Source organism: Lissotriton vulgaris, chromosome 8 (genome assembly GCF_964263255.1).
Source record: "Lissotriton vulgaris chromosome 8, aLisVul1.2, whole genome shotgun sequence".
In the NCBI taxonomy this organism is placed as follows: domain Eukaryota; kingdom Metazoa; phylum Chordata; class Amphibia; order Caudata; family Salamandridae; genus Lissotriton; species Lissotriton vulgaris.
In genome coordinates this window covers 1538997890-1539017755 of record NC_141696.1, presented here as the reverse complement: position 1 = coordinate 1539017755, position 19866 = coordinate 1538997890, and the positions used below count along the sequence as shown (strand labels likewise).

Below are 19866 nucleotides of genomic sequence, written 5' to 3'. Positions count from 1 at the left end.
ATATCAAAGGGTTTTTGTTCTACCACTGAAGTTTGACAATCGAGGTCTTCGATTATCATTCTAGTACCAAATAGTAGTTCATAAGGAGTGACTCCTCCCAGAGAATTTCTTGGCAGATTGTTAAGACTACGTTGGACACTTATTAGATGTTTGACCCACCCATCACCCAAACCTAATACCTTTGCTGTTATGGATTGCTTTATGTCATGGTTTTTTCTTTCCATGACCGCATTACCCTCAGGATGGAAGGGACTAGAATACCGCAATGCAACGCCCAAGCTAACCATGGCCACCTTGTAAGCTCGAGAGCTAAACGCAGGACACTGGTCAGAGTGTAGCGTGCCGATTGCGTATGTGCCGATAAAGACTCGCAGATCCTTTATAACAATTCTGGCGTCAGCCGAGCGCTGGGGCCACATCCAAATGAATCGTGTTTTAGTAGTTATGGGACCGCATTTGTCAGTAGGGACATCTGCGGGTAGATAGTCTAATGCTGTCTAACAGAGGTGTCTGTATCTGTCTGGCTACTCCGTGGTCAGGTGTCTGGGGCTGTTCCTCACTGCGATCTCTGTTGCAGTCTGGGCAATTAATTGCAAATTCGTAGCTGTCCAAGCTTATTCTAAGCCACCAGTACACTGTTTCTAATTCTAGTATAGAATCCTTGATCTTCTGATGTCTAAGACCCTCTCCCATATGTGCTTCTTGAATCAAGGAAGTATCCGCTTCCTGTTTGGAATTACTCTGTCCCCCACTCCAGAGATTTGAGCAAAAGGAACGGAGTTTGCATCTATTATGTATGTATTTGTGAGTGGAAAGTTTCGAGGTAACGCTGCATGATTGCCATTTATGGAAGCTTTCACTGCTAATAGCGTTTCACTGTCTATCGTTCTTTTTCAGCGTTTGATTGTGGCTATGTAAGACGCTTGCACAGCTCACTTTGCGGCGTCATCAGCCAATAAATTCCCTGCAACGTGAACGCCATCAGGCTGATGACTCAGAGTATGTATCACGTGAGTCTTTTGTAGTTCTTTCTGCAAAAGAACTACTTGTTCCCAAAGCAATTTATGCTTAATTGTGCCTCCTTTTGCGTCTTTAAAACCGTTTTGAACCCAATTCTGCAGATACTCATTGTAAGATTGGACGCAGTAATACGAATCGCACACTATGAGTGTGGGGAATTCGCAATCAGTATTTTTAAGCGCCATCTTGAAAGCCTGTAGTTCAGCTCACTGAGCTGTACAGTCTCCGAGTGATTGAGTTTTTGTGACCATAGGTCTGAATTTTCCTTCGAGCCAGCGACCTTTAACAATCGTGCACGCAGCACTGAACCATTGAACCATTGAGCCACAGAAGTGTGGCTCAATGGTTAGAGCGGCAGACCCTGATGCAGAGGTCTAGCCCTGGACCAGGGTTCAATTCCCCGCCTCGGCGGGTCTTGGGCTCAAAATTCCACAGACCTGATAATTCTCGCCTCGGTGCCTATTCTAATCATGGAGTCCCACTCTGCAACTCTGGGCAATAGCTTGCTTAATCTCCAAAACGGCCCCCACAATGCTAAGGATGCCTGGCCTTCACCCTGGGGGTGCCCAGGAGTGGACGCCTCACAGGGAAAGCCAGGACGGGTTCCACAGCGGTAATCGTACAAGCGCCTTGAGACCCTTTCGGGTGAGTAGTGCGCTATACAAGTATCAATTTACATTTACATTTACACTAAAGGCTTGTTTACCCCCAGTTGCGGGCTGTGCTGATCCATCTGTATAAATTATACAGTCATAATGTTCAAGAGGCAGAATTTCGGTCGGCAGAGGACATTTGTGTTCATATTGGAGAAATTCTTGTGTCTTTAATTTCGGGTCAAAAACATATTCAACGTCTGTTGCAGCAAGAGAGTTAACCCATTGTATCCATCTCGGATGTAAAACTTTAGCATTTTGGATGCTCGCCATTGTTACTGCCTCTAAGGCAGGTACAGGTGTAACAATCATTATATGTCTACCCTGCGGGAGAGCTCTCTCTTTTGCTACCTCAGTTTGAACCGCTGTTAGAATTTTCTCGGTACAAAAGGGGGTGGTGATGGACGGAGCATCTGAATCAATCAAACACTCACACCCAGTCAAAAGATCTGGGTTTAATCCATCACCGTTCTTTAGCCCACTCTGCCACCCCAGTTCAGACATGGCTATATGCAAATCAGTCTGACCCTGTGCCTTATGGGAACAGTCCAGCCCGAACTGCCAAGCCATGTCTTCCCTGGACCAGAAACAAGCTTCCGAGGACCGGTTTCTGGCATTCCAGCCGTCTTCAGCCCGGCTTGCTTGAATCCAGTGGCAAAGTGAGCAAGGGACTCACGTTTCCAGATGATCCTTCAGGATCCTGCGAACTATGGTGACTTCTTCTGCGCTGTCTAGTATTGTCTGAGCCCACTCCCTGTTCTTGAGTTGTGTCCTCAAGATCCTCTGCATGTTTGATTTTTATGCTTGCCACCTTCTTTTTGGAAAATTGAGCTTTTTTATTTTGGGGAACGGATTCCTTGTCTTTGGACTTTACGCGTTCTTCCTTGTGTTCTAACCGTCCTCTTCTTTCCGATTTCTGCGAGGAAGTCTGAAAAGATCGAGAGGGACGTGTATCATTATCTTGATATCTGTCAGATTTTTTCAAATGTTCCCTATTTCTAAGATTATATCTCTTTTCAGTGAGCTCCCTTTGGGGAGACTTGTCTCTCTGTTGGGGAGATCTTCTACTGGGCTGAGAATATTTGGAGTAGTGAGATTATTCTTAATAAATGTTTTTTCAGGATTTTCAGTTAGTTGGGGCTTTATTGGTCCCCCCCCCAAACTATCTCTACCCAATTCTTTGTAAGACCTTTCAATAAGTCTAGCAAGTTCAAATGGCTGGTCTGCTATATCTGTTTCTTTTATTTTTTGGCGGATTAACACTGATGCTGCTTCACCTCTAATGTTAGCTAATAATATAGCTGAGACCTGTTTGAAATCTTTCAGTAATTTCATACCTAGATTTAAGGCCGGTTCTGGACCGTATTCATTCTGAATCTGGCTCAGAACATCTGGTATTACCGCCATGGACGGTACACCATGTGTTTTTGTGCAGATTGAAGCAAAGACTGTACCCCAAGTGTCACAGTTCTCCACATGCGTTGCAATCCCCATTGGTAAACAGATCGTCAGAATTCTGTGTTTTTCATGAGATGTACTATCGGGAAATACTGTCTCTATTTGAGTAATTTTTTGTGCTAGCCAAAACGGAATTTGTTCCCTTTTGGTGGGCAACTTGCCAATGACTGACTGTAGGTCTGTGGTGTAATTTTGTTTGTGTTCCCCTGGTACGGGGTGTGTTGTGGAATTTTTATTGCTGGTTGGACTTTCAAAGTCCTCATGACATATTGAACCAATTGTCTGTTTATTTTAATTAATTGTTTCAGCTGTACTAAGAGTTCTCTATCTGACATGTCTTCAATCAATGTCAGGATAAGGTGCATAGCTGGCTAGTACCGGCCATTTAGCTCCTGGTCTACCTAGTGGACCGAGCCTGGTGATGTGATTTTGATGTTTTAGGGCACCATTAAACCAGAGCTGATGCTCCTGGTAAGTTAGTGGAATTTCAACGTCCTCGAAAGGAACGTATTACGCTGGAGGTTCCTCTGCTCTGTAGTAGTGGAACTCCTGTGTTACTGGATTTGCTTATGGAAAAGTAATCCAAGAGTAGAATACCTCTGTCTGCCGATATTCGTGTGCCTCTATCACAAATATAACTTTACCACCTCTCGATGATACCCTATTTTCTGTAAGTTTTATAGTTATGGTTTTTCTTACATTTGCCGGGATGAGTCTAGCATCCGGGTCTCTTTCTTGGGAAGTTGTGTCATTTAACACCCCTTGAGCTGCTACTCTAGCTCTCTCCCTTTGGTCGTCACTCCCTGTCATTTTTATTTACTGAGAGTGTGCAGAGCATGTTTCAAGGAGACAAAGATTAGGTGCACAATATTTTTGGAACACTCTATCCTTCAACGTTGAATAAACCAAAAGCTGATTTATATAGGATTCTCGTCCAACTCAGTTCTGGAGGATATTATGCCCTTTCACCCACTGCAGACGTCTATTGGAGTTTTTACGGGAAAGAGGGGTCTGTGTGAAAAGCACGACTGAGTTACTCTAGTATCTAGCGTTAAATTATCGCCTTACCAAATGTTGGGCGCCATGTAGTGTAGTTCCTATATTCCCAATAGGCTCTGCGCTTTGGAATAATATATTAAGCATGGGCGAATTTTGCGAATCTGGCGTTAGCGAATTGGCGTATTTGCGAACTCGCAATCCGCGAATTCTCACGAATTTGCTTTTTTTTTTGCGTTCGCAAGGGTTTCTGCCAGTTCGCGAGGGATTTGTACCAGTTCGCAATTGCGAACTTACTTGTCGGCTCGCAACGGTCGCAACTATGTTGTTTCTACGTCTGGTTCATTCATCACAGGTTCACAGCACCCTCTGTTTCACCACTGCCACCCTCTGTTTCACCCATGCCACCCTCTGGTACATCAATGCCACCCTCTGGTTCATCACTGTAGATTATGGGGGGGGAGGAAAAGCAAGCACACCTGCCCTGCTTCAACTGACATAAATTAATTTGGGGTTGATTTATTAATGTGTCACTGTTTTAAAATTCCAGTCTGGCACCTGCTTCCTTATCTGTAATTTGCTTTCTGTTGCAGTGCAATTTTTTTTTCCAGGACCTTTGTGGCCTACTTGTAGCTATTCTATGAGCCTGCTGTGAGGGTCAGAGCAGGGTCATAGAATAGTTGCAACTAGCAACTGAACTCTGGAGGGGCCCCAGTCAGGAAGCACTACAGGGAATGGTTACTAATGATGAGTTTGAACTTTTGCTCCTGCTGACTGCTTTCAGTTTTGCAAAACTCGTTTTTCTGCAGAACAGCAACTGTAATGCCCCAAACAAACTTACTTGTGAAAGTTGATTTCAAATCCAAAAGTGATCCAAAGAAAGTCAAAAAGGCCTCAAATCAAAAAAAGTGCAGGCAAATGTCAACCTGAGGAATTATTCTGATAAAAATCATCATTTTCAGAAGGTTTATACTGCTTGCTAGTGGATTTCTTGTGCAGAATTGGAAATTTTGTAATTTCGCGAGTGCGAGATTGTTGCTGCCCGCCGCATCTACATGTTCGCAATTGCGAACTCTCGCGATGTGTCGCCAAACTCCCGCGGGATCCCGCAGCAAGATCCAAAATGGCGCAGCACTCGAGAAAAACAACTCGGCAAACGCTGAATGACGGTAAATGAACGCCGCACGCCGCAATATTGTATCACCAAGCAAAAAAATCCGCTACGCGGGAATTTGCGGATTTTCGGTAAATTCGCGAGAGTTCGCGGATTGCGAATTTACCGAAAATCCGCAAAATCCGCGAGCGGAACGGATTTTCCGCCCATGCTTATAATATATCCTGTAGCTTAGACGTAGGAGTGAGGTCTACTAGGTCTCTACCGAATATATTAAACTTAATAGTGAGTGCCAGCTAGCTCAGAGGTCACTAGAAACTTCCTCAAATTCACAAGAAGGGATTAGTTTCTGACAACCGCATAAAGATGACAACTTTGTTTCCTATAATTAAGAAAGCAATCTCTAGAGTCGCGGAAACAATAGATAGCTAATTCACTCAGTCAATTGTGCATGCTTCGTTTCACCAGAGCGGCTGAGAAAATAGAGAGACGGGCGTTTTCAATAAAAGTGGTTATTTATTGAACAGTCTTCTTTCTCAAGCATTGAAAATGAACTGCTACAATAGTAAAGCTTACTATGAAGTACAAGGCATATAATACGAACAGTATTATAAAGTAGTACTGTAAAAGCATGATATGGGCATTAAGCCATAAAGTGCATAAAAGGTATAAAATGTATAAAACACATACAGTAATAAAAGGATGACTAAATGTACTCAACTGGTGCTTCTAAAATACGCCTACCCCGGTGTACCTAACCTGAGTCTAGTACGAGGGAGGAAGTAAATGAGGAGGAGCTTAAGTCTAGGAGTTTTTCTGCCAGGAATCTAATCCCAAGAATTCTCTAAGAGGGCTAATCAGCTCCGTACCTTTGTTTTTAGAATGAAGGAGGTCTTGTATCTCGTTCTCGGGACTCGATTTCCCAGATACCCGCATGGGTAGCGTGGAAACACTGTAGCTGGATTTCTCGGCAGGAGAAATGACAGAGTCTCGCGGTGCATCTGCTGGAGGGTCGGCTTCATTCGGCACTTGCTGCTGCAGGGCGTCGGGCAAGTAGATAGTCGATCTGCTCCAAACCACTGCGTGTTTGCTTAGGCAAATCAAGGCATATTTATACTTTGAAGGTGCCGAGTTTGACGCATGTTTGGACTTAATAACGTCACTCAAAGGCTCAGTTCTTGGAAAATGCTGGGAGTTCTAGGAGAACTTAATATTCAAGCAGGGGGAAGTCCCATGCTGCTGAAGGCGAGTTTTTCCAAGAAAACGTTGTTAATTCTTGGAGCTTAGTGGAAGTATCCCTACCGTATTTGGGCTGTATGGTTTGGGGCAAATATGGTAATGATTTCTATGCCTTTATAAGGATATGATAAAGTATACCTATATAAGGGCATGAATCGGGAATTTTATACTAGGGTCCTAAATTCGTTTACAACAAAGGTTATTTCAACACAGCGCTTGTTGTTCAGGTTGATCAGCGCACGGTCTAGACATAACATATATGCAGCTGTGGTCAACTTTGGTTTTAGGCGGGATTAATAATGCGCTGCCCAGGGCAGGAAAACACACTTGATGGAGATTCGTATTCAGACAGTTGGTGCAGAAGATGATGTGATCGGTTTCTGCTAAAACCAAGAGGTATGGGTCTGCCCTTCTAAACCCAAAGAGAACTTCTTTAGATATAATATAATATACTAGCAAGGGAGGGTAAACTTAGGTTCTAATTAGAACTTTTCCTTTTAGCATTTTAACATGCTTTCACCCTTTGCATTTTATGGAATAGTAACAATGCCTTGTTCCTGATAATATGTTTACTTGTATTATCTAAGATACATCGCTTGAGAACACGACATTAGAAATAAATGTTTCAAATTTGCACGTGTCTTCATTTACTCCTGGTTCTGGACTGATATGTTGGTATAACGAAAGAGTGTTCATGTGTTCCACGTTACCTGGGGTGTTCTGAGTTCATGTTCTGGGTTGTCTAAAAATTGGGGATGAGAAAGAACCAATGAGACACTGATTGCTAGTCTGGTAGGGGATTTTGGATACTAAGGTGAGTTTTTGGTACACTCTAATTCACTGAGGTTCTGAGTCTCTATGCACAGTTCTGTGTAGGTACAGAATCCCTGCTACAGCCCTTAGTGACCACCTTTAAGGCATAGGTTCTGTTACTGATAAGAAAGCGAAGTGCGTTATGCACAAGCTGCAATCATCTGCATGTCGTGCCCGTAGCATAAATTTGAATCCCTGCAGGCCAACTGGTGTTTTCATTATTCTGAGGGTGATCAAACGAGTACCTTTGGGTAGTAATTAAATCAGTATTTACCGCTAATTAAAGGGTAGTTAACAATTACTTTTATGTTCTATGCATTATATGTGGACATTATTGGCTGAATGTTCACATACACTTTAAATATATGAAATATATTGTCCATTCAGGAGACCTGTTTTCCTTACCTGCTCTAAAAGTGAACTGCAGCACATTTTATTTTTGTATGTCAATCACCAGAAATACTACGTTTGCCTGTTCAGAGGGCTGGAGCACGGAGACGCAGATCTGTTGGGCCCTAGCTGACGTGTGCTCTTGTGCTGCAGCCCCCCCCCCCACCTCCCACAACACACCTACTCCCAGGATACTTGAGTGCCTAAGATAAAACTGGCACTGTGTATCTCCGGGTCAGTGGAGAGGGCTGGGCCAGCTCTGTGCACTACTCCCTTGTGGGCTGGACAACCTTTGGTCAAACAGGAGAAGGGGTAGATCTGCCTATGGTGGCGAGAGGGAGTAAGTTGGTGATACAACCTTCCCAGGGCTGTGCAGAGTGGGACCTCCAGCTAGACTCAGCCTCAGAAACATGTCTGCTCCTTTCAGTCAGATCACTGAATGCCCGCCCACTCCTGTTTGTGTAACAGACTAACATATCCACCACTCAAATTACTTTCATATTTCACTTTACCAATTCACCACTAATCCTTTATGGGTTCCAGAGTACCATGCTACTCGCAGAAAAAGTGGTTTGAAGCCTCGTACAGTACGCGCTATATAAATGCAATTACAATACAATAAAAGATAGAGTGGTCTTAAAATTGCCAGATTGATTTTATTCACCTAAACATATTAGCACCACTTCACAAAGTTTGCCAGTGAAGCGCTACTTTTGTTTTCTTATCTTCCCTTGAACAACATTGTTTTCAATGGGTGGGGAAGGGCACCATACCTGGAGGTACTGACTCGGGTGGGGAGCGTCATATTTGCAAGTATATTATGTTTCTAAAATCACTTGCTGACTCCAGCAATTTTCGATAGCAATAAAAATGTAATGATAACTCCTGTGATTAATGTTCTTCCTAGAGAGAGATGGAGTCTTGTCAAGGGGAAGTTATGACTCGTAGAAAGGTAGCGCAGAGGGTTAATGTGCCTGCTGCAAAGAATATGTACCATGCAGATCACAAAGTGCACATAATGTAAACAGGTCAGTGGGCTACTGCTTTTGTCAGAGAGATCCTTTTCCTGCTTGCAGTTTATAAGTCAAAATCCTAACATAGAACAGTGAGAGTGAGCTATTAACTGTCATCTAATAGCTGCAATCAAACTGCAAGGTATAAATTAGAGAGTTATGTTTTTTCCCCCAGTCTTTGATTATCCTAAATTTGCAAAGGGTGTTCATATGGATAAAATCAATTCTGATTATTAAAGAGAACCCCCAACCATAGTATTACGGTCACAATTCAGAGTGTGTGTTTCTCCAGACCAATCACTATTAAACTATACTACTTACTAGTATAGTGTCATATGACTCCTACAACTTGTATTACCTTTCCTTATGTAGTTCCTATAGAGTCATTTACACACATATGATTGATTGTCTCTCTGTAATGTGGGTGATGTAAAGTGCTTTGACACCCTACACTGGTATCAGTGGCGCTGTAAATCAAATCAAATGCATCTGAGCGAGAAAGTGGTTATGGAGACTCGAGGTGCACTGTTGAAGAAGGGTGGTAGTGTGGGAATCAATGGCAGAGGGAGTCATGGGGGGGCACCAACAAACATTGTCACACAGGGCTCCACCAGTGCTAAAGCTAACCTTGCCCTTTAGACCAGTCCGCTGCAGCCATTGGTACCTCTATTGGCCTTGTTTCAGCAGTAGTAGGTGCAACTCACCAGGGGTCAGCGATGCAGGATGTGCATGCACACCAAACTAAGTTTACAAACTTCATGGTCTCTCTGCTTCATGCACAAGCAGTTTACATGTGCTGCCTGCTTTGGGACAACTGGAATTATGTAGCAATGGAAGACAAAATTATTCTGCTGTGTTGACTAAATTATGCAGCAAAAAAAAGCTGCAGCGTAATGCTGTATAATTTATTTTACACATGCTAACAGTCTGCAAAGATTTTGCCTTATTAGTAGCTGTGCAACATTCAAATGCAGCAGTGAGAAGCGTGATCAGTCAACCTTTGCAAAGGACTGTCTTCACTCCGCAGAAACGCAAGTCACGTTTGTTTGTATTTTTTCATCCGTTTGAGCTACAAACAATTAATTCATTAAAATCATCAAATTATGCAGTAGGTGATGCATTATGTGGCAAATATTGCAGAGCCATAATTCTATAGAAAACATTTGCAAACTAGGATATTTTGTCATTCATGTTTGAACTGCTCTTGTGGAAAAAGGGAGAAGTGCTGATGACAGAAACTCCATGGCTCGGAGACAAATGGCTTGTGATTCCACTTTTAAGCGTATTTGGGACATTCTGTGATTGGAAACAAATCACTTTTTGTGAATGTATTTTAATGTCAAAAACTCATATTAAACCTTAAATAAACGTGTATCAATTGGCTGAGTTAAATAACGTAATAAGCTGCAGCTGGGTAGGGAAATGACAAACAAACAGTAAAAATTTGAATGATTTGCTCTTTCTGACCACACCTCTGCCTCCGCCCACTGACCTAATCCTCGGGTTGTTCCCTCCCCCTGATCTCCGCCCACAGTTCCGCTACTTATTTCCCCTCACTTCGATCACTGACTGCCCCACAGGGGTAAATCTGGACAGTGCTGGTGCAAAGGACGCACAGCTCGCACTGTCATCTTCAGCAACTAAATACTGCGGTACGTACAATATAACACAATCCTCTTTGCTACATTGTTCAATGGAAATGTAGCTGGAAGTAGCTTAAGAAAGCTCCCAGTGGCTTGGGGTCCTCTCTGGGACACTGGCGCATAATTCACTGCCGATAAGGGGATTGGAGAGCTGCGCGTAAGGCCCACAGAGGGCGTGTAGGGACACACATGCCTTGCCTCCGCTCCGTAGGGGCCTGCCCCCTGCTTCTGCGGGCTGCCACTTTCCTACAAACTGCTGTGGTTGTCCCCCGGCAGTGACAATTAGCATGTGAGAGGGACAAACAGCTTGCCACAAAATTGGGCCATATTATTCACAAGATTTAAAAGAAAAATGCAGCTGTTATATAGGCACCACACAACAAATCTCGCTGTAGCATAGAAAAAGGCACAGGCATCTTTATGGGATGCGATATTAAACAAACAAGAAAAAATGCATACGAGTGCCTTATTAAATAAGTAAATAAAAGGCCCCTGTTTTGCTGCTGGATGATTTTTGGGAGAAGTGAGTGCTGTTCTTTGCGGCAAGTACTTGGCCTCTGTACTAAATAAATTATTATTATTATTATTTAGCGATTTATAGAGCGCCTGGTGACCCGGAGGCATCCCCGCGCTGAAATAAAATAAATAAAGAAATTAAATAAATACAAGTCTGCGGCGATCGCTGATGGATGCGGTTTGGGAGGTGGGAGGGGTGGTTTCATTATTTAATATGTTAATTTAAACGGGAAACATCATTTACAACGATGTCTTTTCCACGCTTGACGTTTTTAACGATCCACTTACCCCGCAAACGTCTCTTCAACGAGGGAGCCTTCAACGACCGTCTTCACCACGCAAGTGGTATTCCTTTTGGTCGTCCAGCATGTAAGTTCTGCGTGGGGTTGGGGGGGTCTCCCCCCCATTTAAAAAAAAAAAACGAGCAGGCTACATACAGTAAAAAAACGCACTAAAGTGTCAATAAAAAAAAAAAAAAAAGAGCCGCACCGAAGACGTGGCGAGTACGTCATAATTGAAGTCCTTTTTTAGTTTTTGTGGACGTGTTTTAACGCATATTTCGATGGAGGATGGAAGTAAGAGCTGGTGAACGTAACGTTTTTGAAATGCGAGGTAAGAACTTGCGTTCTAAAAAGCTGCGTGGTACAGCCACTTGCGAAGAAAAATTCGCGTGGTAATGCCATGCGGGGTATTTGTGTTCGTGGTAAAGTCATATATTCATTTAAACAAGGGAACTAACTCTTAGACAGACAAGGGGCAGTGGTACGGGTATGCAGCCACATAAAAGGGAGGAAAGCTCCATTAAAATGCAAGCAGTTACGGGCGCCGAGCTGAACACAGGCAAACACTAACAGGAGCAGGAAAGGAGAAAAAAAAAGTCCCCAAACTACAAATAAACAACTAAAGCGTAATAATACAGTACTTAGTCCCTGCTATTTGGGAGGAACAGAAAGACAAACAGGAGGGACAAAGAGAAGGATTGACCACTAGCAAGAGAGGATTTTTAAAGGACACTGAACCAAACAAATGGCCTCAGGGGGGTGGCTTTTACCTCACAAGATAAGTTACAAAAGGTCTGGAATGCTCGACCTAAAAGACAGAACTCTCTTTATTTAGAATTATATACAATGATGCATATAGTGATGAAGCTTTAACACTGGCAGTCAAGAAGCTTAAGAAGAAATACAACTGCATTGTTACAGAATAATAGAAGAGAGACAACAGTCATATGGTCAGATTTATCAATAATCCGTTCTGCGATTTCCTTATTGCAAATCCTTGCGATTCACAATTAGCAATTCGCAAAACAGCATGCATGAAATTGTTTTGAACACTTTCTGTGATTCCTAATGGGTCGCAAATGACCTACCTCATGAATATTAATGAGGTAAGTCGCAATTTGCGATCCATTAGAAATTGCAAAAATCACAGGGATGGTGGCCTGCTGAGATCAGCAGACCACCATGTCTGTGATTGCTTTTAAATAAAACAATATTTTTTTTGTGTAAAGCAGCCCGTTTTCCTTAACACCTTCAGTGCGGCGCAAATTTTCGCGCTGTGCTGAAAGTTCTAAGAAACGGCCGTGGCCGTGACGGAACGGTTCCGTCATAAGCACAGCCCAACCGGCGCTCGTGACTGAACCGTTCCGTCACAAACATCGAAGGGGTTAAAGGCAAACTGAATGCTGTACAAAAAGAAAAATGAAAAGTTTTCTTTTCATTTTTTAAGAGCAGGCAGTTGTCCTTGGGACTACTGCCTGCTCTTAAAAAATGTGTTTACAAACATTCGCAAAGGAGAAGGGGTCCCCTAGGAGCCCCTTCCCCTTTGTGAATGGGTTACCACCTACTTGAAGTAGGTGGTAAAATGCAAATGTTTTGTGACCGCATTCACAGTCACAAAACCTTCACACATACTATTAGGATTCAGTTTTTGGAAGGGACACCATAGACACACCCCTTCCAAATACTGAATCGCAAACCTATTTTGCGATTCGGTAACAGGTTACTGAATCGCAAAGAAGGGTTTGCTACACCCTAGAAGTTTTTTTTGCGTTCGCAGATAGCCAATTCTGCGAATCGGCCGTTTGCGCAGACAAAAAATGCTTGATATATCTGGCCCATAGACTCATGGTGTATATGAACTAGTAAGACCTTAAAAGAAATGTCATTTAAAATGATAGAAGCAGAGGAAATAGTATGATTAGTTGGTAAGAGTTTAGAGAAAGTTTAATGTTTGCTTGTGCATGTTTTCTTGCAGTTCCTTACTCTAGTGAAGTACTGCAGACAATTCAACTAGAACTATTAGGTGTCTGGGGGAGACCATACGGAAAAGGAAACCGAAGATAGACCAGACTGTCTCTTATCTTCCCATTCCCCTTTCCACCTTGGAGCTATTCTCTCATTCTAAGAAATATTTAATAATGGAGAGGTTTGGAGAGGGGCAGTGGGAAAAGTCATCATTCTTCTCCTGTGCAAAATCAGATGAAAGTTCTGACATAAGCAAAGCTGTAGAACATCCTTTTGTTCATCCTTATCCCAGCATGACCTTACAGTACTATTAAAGGTTATTTGTCAGCCCTGCCGATCGTTCTTCATTGGCTGGACAAACCGTCTTAATTTAAAACACCAGTTGTGATGAGATTTATTAAAGGTTTGACACATGCATTCCCTTCCAAATTATTGGTGATGCTGCAGTGGGACCTTAACTTGATGATTTTTCACATGTACGCCCTTTGAACAGATGCATAGTTGCTCACAATGTCTCCCGACTTTAAAGACTGTCTTTCTCGTTGCGATTACCTCAGCTCGTTGAGTGAGTGTTCTTCCGGCCCTTTAAAGTGCAACTGTCCTACACCAACTTTTTCCAAGAAAAGTTGTAGCTGAGGACTCTGGCGGTATTCTTGCCAAAAGTCATGGCTCAGTTCCACGCTGCTTGATCCTTTATACTCCTACGGTTCACATCCCAACTCAACCCCTCAAAGGAAGAGGTGAGGTTCAATAGGTAGGACCCCTAAAAGGGCTTTAAGCTTTTACATTGATCATGGCAAGGAGCATCATCTGGACAACTTTTGTGGGGTTCTTTGGGGCAAAGAAAGAGAAAGCTATGCAAAAGAAGACTCTGTTGAGCTGGATAGTCTTCTGCATTAGGATCTGCTACGAAATGGGAAAGAAGCAGCAGCTGGAAGGTCTGACATCCTATTCCTCCAGGACCAATGCTGTTGTCATTGTGTTGGTACATGGGCTGCTTGTCCTTGATATCTGCCAGGCTCCTGCGTGGGCGATAAAACATGCTTTCACAAAGCATCACTGCCTTCACAGCCAGCTTTGGCAGGAAGGACATTTCGACTGCTCGATCATGCAAGACTTTTTGGTCTGAGTCCATTCCACACACACTTGACCTAGGAATTTACTTCTTTGGTATGTATTCTAAGGTGATGAACCTGTAGTTAGAAGTTTCTATCTGAAGAACTGGTTATTTACCTTTGGTAACGCTCTTTCTCGTGGATCCTCTATCTAACTGCAGATTCCTTGCTGCCCTTCCACCTCCCTGTTCAGTGGAATGGCCTCTTTAGAAACTAGTTGCCCTTCCACCTTCCCATTATGTGAAGTAGACTCTTTTTAATATGTATAACGTTTCATCTAAGGGCACAGAAACATATAACAAAGAAACTGACATCAGCTCTCAGGAGTGGCGCTTATATCTATCTCCATTCCATCACTTCCAGAGAGATACGGAGCCAGTGCAGAGCCATAGATCGCCACCTAGAGGCACGCAAGAGCATTGATGGTAATTTTTCAAATCCAGTCTGGTGTCTGGAGACCATTCTAAGGTGGGGAATCTGTGGTAAGATAGAGTATCCACTAGAACGAGTTTTCCCAGAGGTAAGTAACTTGTTTATCTGTCAATGAAGGATCTGTCAATCACATCCTTCAGCTTCTTGGGTCACATCTAATGCCTTTACAACTGCAGATGAAGACTCTTTCATGTTCTTTTGCTCCTATTAATTAAGTAACATGCTTATATTTTCTTTTCTTTTAGACCATTCCTTATTTTATTCTGAGTGAGATGAAAATGCAGACCACGATAAAGAACGTAAAGGAACAGCTAAAGATACAGGTATGATTGTGCAATAGACCTGTAGAATTAGAATTGGCATCTTGTTCTTCTGTTCTTCCCAGATAAAGAAGGTCCGAGTAACATTCCTCTGAAGCCCACCACTAGTTTTTGTGACAGACTGCTAATATGTCTTCTTTATCTTGTGCGTGTAGCATTGCATATGTCTTTAGTAAATATAAAAATTACACATCCGCTATAGGCGAGATCTTATAAATATATCTGGAGAGGCGCATGCTCTAGAAATTCACAATGTTGTGTTCTCTTTACATTTTGTCATTCTAGGCAAAAATATAATAAATATGTAACCCTGCCCTTATTTGATGTTCAGAGAAATCGTTGGTGTGAAACAGGAATAGCAGCTGCCTCGTCATGCCTTTTGTTTTGGTACCCTTGGTCCTAACGATGCTACCCCTGGTCTCAGGAGTCATGAAAGCGGTGGCAGAAATAGAAAACATACAATGCTGAAAAAGTCCTCTTTAATTACTATGGGCCTATGTTGGCTATATTTATAACCTGTCGCAATGGTGAGGCAGTATACAAACCCCCAACATCAATGTCTGCCTGCCCTATTTAAATACAGAGGGACCTGTGGTTTGGCTACAGTGGTGACTACTCCGTCACCGCCATAGCCAAACCTCTCCACTGACCCTGCGGAATAAGGGCTGTTGGAGAAAAGGTTACATGTCTACCCAACCAATAAGGATGATAGAGGTGAGGGACAGTAAAAACCACATAATGCTCTCCTCACTTTGAGAGATCAGTCCCATAGCAAAGGGAGGATTACTTTATTTTCAAAAAAGAAAATCCCATTTCAGGATTTTCTTTAAAAAAAAAATACTGGTTGGATGTAGGGTTGCTTCATGCTGATGCAGCCCTGCACCAAATAGCGAACTGCATTGACAGAAACCTCCATGACTGCAGTTTCTGACAGTGCTTTATAAATGACCAGCCGCTTGGCAGTCATTAGGTCTCGTCTACACAGCGCACATGCGTTGTGGGGCGAAAAGACCTATTGGGTTCGCTTGGGCTTTTCAGCCCAAAACGTGCACGCGTTTCATTGCCATCAATGGCAACGCGTGCACTGGAGGTGGTCTACTTGCGTCAGCGCGTGCCGCTAAATGGCAGCAATTATGGCTCCCGCAAGTGCAGGCCCTCCTCCTCCCCCCTGCTGCTGCGCCTCCTTCTGCTGCTGTGCGAGCTTCTTTTATTTTAATTTGCTGTCAGTTCCTCCCCCGGGGCACAAGCAGGCATCCACTTCTGTCTTTTGCTGCGATCAGCTGTCCTGACAGAAGTGGATACCTGCTTGTGCCCCGGGGGAACTGCAGGACTGCTCATGGGCACGATGTCTGCTTGTGCCCCGGGGGAACTGCAGGACTGCTCATGGGCACCGAGTCTCTTGTTCAACTTTCTGCTGGCGTGTGCTTTGTGTCTTGCTTCATTTATTTCTGCTTGAGGGAATACCTCTGTTAGTTTCCGGAATGCACTGTGGTCCAGCGTTGCAAACTAAATGGATCCCGGAGATACAGCGAACGCATCACCGCCATCCACTTTTAAATCAGAAGCAAATGAAATAGACCACCGATACCAATCCAGCTGCCAAATAATTACACGCCACATAATTACACTGCAATCAATGCAACATACACTCCAAATACCATTCAGTGCCACATAATTACACGCCACATAACTACACTGCACTTAATGCAACATACACCCCAAATACCACTCCGTGCCACATAATTACACGCCACATAATTACACGGCACTCAATGCAACATACACTCCAAATCCCACTCAGTGCCACATAATTACATGCCACATAATTACACTGCACTCAATGCAACATACAGTTCAAATAGAACTCAGTGCCACATCATTACACACCACACAATTACTCTCTACTAAATACAACATACACTCCACACAATACCACTCAGTGCCACATAATTATATGCTACATAATTACACTGCACTCAATGCAACATACACTCCAAATCACACTCAGTGCCACATAATTACACACCACATAATTACAATCTACTGAATGCAACACACACTTCACACAATACCACTCAGTGTCACATATTTATATGCTACATAATTACACTGCACTCAATGCAACATACACTCCAAACAATAACACTCAGTGCCACATAATTACACGCCACACAATTACACTTTATTAAATACAACATACACTCCACACAATACCACTCAGTGCCACATAATTATATGCTACATAATTACACTGCACTCAATGCAACATACACTCCAAATCCCACTCAGTGCAACATAATTACACACCACATAATTACACTGCACTCAATGCAACATACACTCCAAATACCACTCAGTGCCACATAATTACACACCACATAATTACACTGCACTCAATGCAACATACACTCCAAATACCACTCAGTGCCACATAGTTATATGCTACATAATTACACTGCACTCAATGCAACATACACTCAAAATCCCACTCAGTGCCACATAATTACACACCAGATAATTACACTGCACTCAATGCAACATACACTCCAAATACCACTCAGTGCCAAATAATTACATGCCAGATAATTACACTGGGCTCAATGCAACATACACTCCAAATACCACTCAGTACCAAATAATTACATGCCACATAATGGCACTCCACTCAATGCAACATACACTCCAAATACCACTCAGTGCCAAATAATTACATGCCATATAATTACACTGCACTCAATGCAACATACACTCCAAATACCAATCAGTGCCACAGTTATATGCACCATAATTATACTGCACTCAATGCATAATACACTCCAAATACCACTCAGTGTCACATAATTACACGCCACATAATTACACTGCACTCAATGCAACACACACTCCAAATCCCACTCAGTGCCACATAATTACACGCCACATAATTACACTGCACTTAATGCAACATACACTCCAAATACCACTCAGTGCCACATAATTACACGCCACAAAATTACACTGCACTTAATGCAACATACACTCCAAATACCACTCAGTGCCACATAATTACACGCCACATAATTACACTGCACTCAATGCAACATACACTCCAAATACCAATCAGTGCCACATAGTTATATGCAACATAATTACACTGCACTCAATGCAACATACACTCCAAACAATACCACTCAGTGCCACATAATTACACACCGCATAATTAAACTCTACTGAATTCAACACACACTCCACACAATACCAGTCAGTGCCACATAATTATATGCTACATAATTATACTGCACTCAATGCAACATACACTCCAAACAATACCACTCAGTGCCCCATAATTACATGCCACACAATGACACTCTACTGAATACAACATACATTCCTCATAATACCTCTCAGTGCAACATAATTTGAGGCCACTTAATTACACTCTAGGCAATGCAATATACACTCCAAATTCCACTCAGTGCCACATAATTACATGCCACATAATTACACTTTACTCAATGCAACATAAATACTCTACACATAATACCACTCAGTGCCATATAATTACACGCAACATACTCACACTCTACTCAATGCAACATAAATACACTCCACATAATACCACACAGTGCCACATAATTATATGCTACATAATTACACTGCACTCAATGCAACATACACTCCAAATAATACCGCTCAGTGCCACATATTTTCACGCCACATAATTACACTGCACTCAATGCAACAGACACTCCAAGTACCACTCAGTGCCACATAGTTACACGCCACAAAATTACACTGCACTCAATGCAACATACACTCCAAATCCCACTCAGTGCCACATAATTACACGCTAAATAATTACACAGCACTCAATGCAACATACACTCCAAAAAGTATCACTCAGTGCCACATATTTACATGCCACACAATTACACTTTACTGGATACAAAATACACTCCCCAAAATACCACTCAGTGCCACATAATTACACGCCACATAATTACACTGCACTCAATGCAACATACACTCCAAATACCAATCAGTGCCACATAGTTATATGCAACATAATTACAGTGCACTCAATGCAACATACACTCCAAATACCACTCAGTGCCACATAATTACACACCGCATAATTAAACTCTACTGAATTCAACACACACTCCACACAATACCAGTCAGTGCCACATAATTATATGCTACATAATTACACTGCACTCAATGCAACATACACTCCAAACAATACCACTCAGTGCCACATAATTACACGCCACACAATGACACTCTACTGAATACAACATACATTCCTCATGATACCTCTCAGTGCCACATAATTAGAGGCCACATAATTACACTCTAGGCAATGCAATATACACTCCAAATTCCACTCAGTGCCACATAATTACATGCCACATAATTACACTCTACTCAATGCAACATAAATACTCTACACATAATACCACTCAGTGCCATATAATTACACGCAACATACTCACACTCTACTCAATGCAACATAAATACACTCCACATAATACCACACAGTGCCACATAATTATATGCTACATAATTACACTGCACTCAATGCAACATACACTCCAAATAATACCGCTCAGTGCCACATATTTTCACGCCACATAATTATACTCTACTCTATGCAACATCAATACATTCAACATAATACCACACAGTGCCACATACTTATATGCTACATAATTACACTGCACTCAATGGAACATACACTCCACACAATACCACTCAGTGCCACGTAATTATATGTTGCATAATTACACTGCACTCAATGGAACATACACTCCAAATACCACTCAGTGCCACATAATAACACACCACATAATTACACGCTACATAATTATACTCTACTGAATGCAACATACACTCCACACAATACAACTTAGTGCCAC

The 19866-nt window shown here is 42.4% G+C and overlaps 1 long non-coding RNA gene across 1 annotated transcript in view; it reads left to right on the top strand.

The window, feature by feature from the left end:
* LOC147700318 (uncharacterized) overlaps positions 1–19866 on the top strand; it is a 116285-nt gene that overhangs the window by 14791 nt on the left and 81628 nt on the right. The window contains exon 2 of the long non-coding RNA XR_015299249.1: positions 14894–14971. This is a non-coding gene — a long non-coding RNA (uncharacterized LOC147700318). The remainder of the gene's footprint in view (positions 1–14893; positions 14972–19866) is intronic.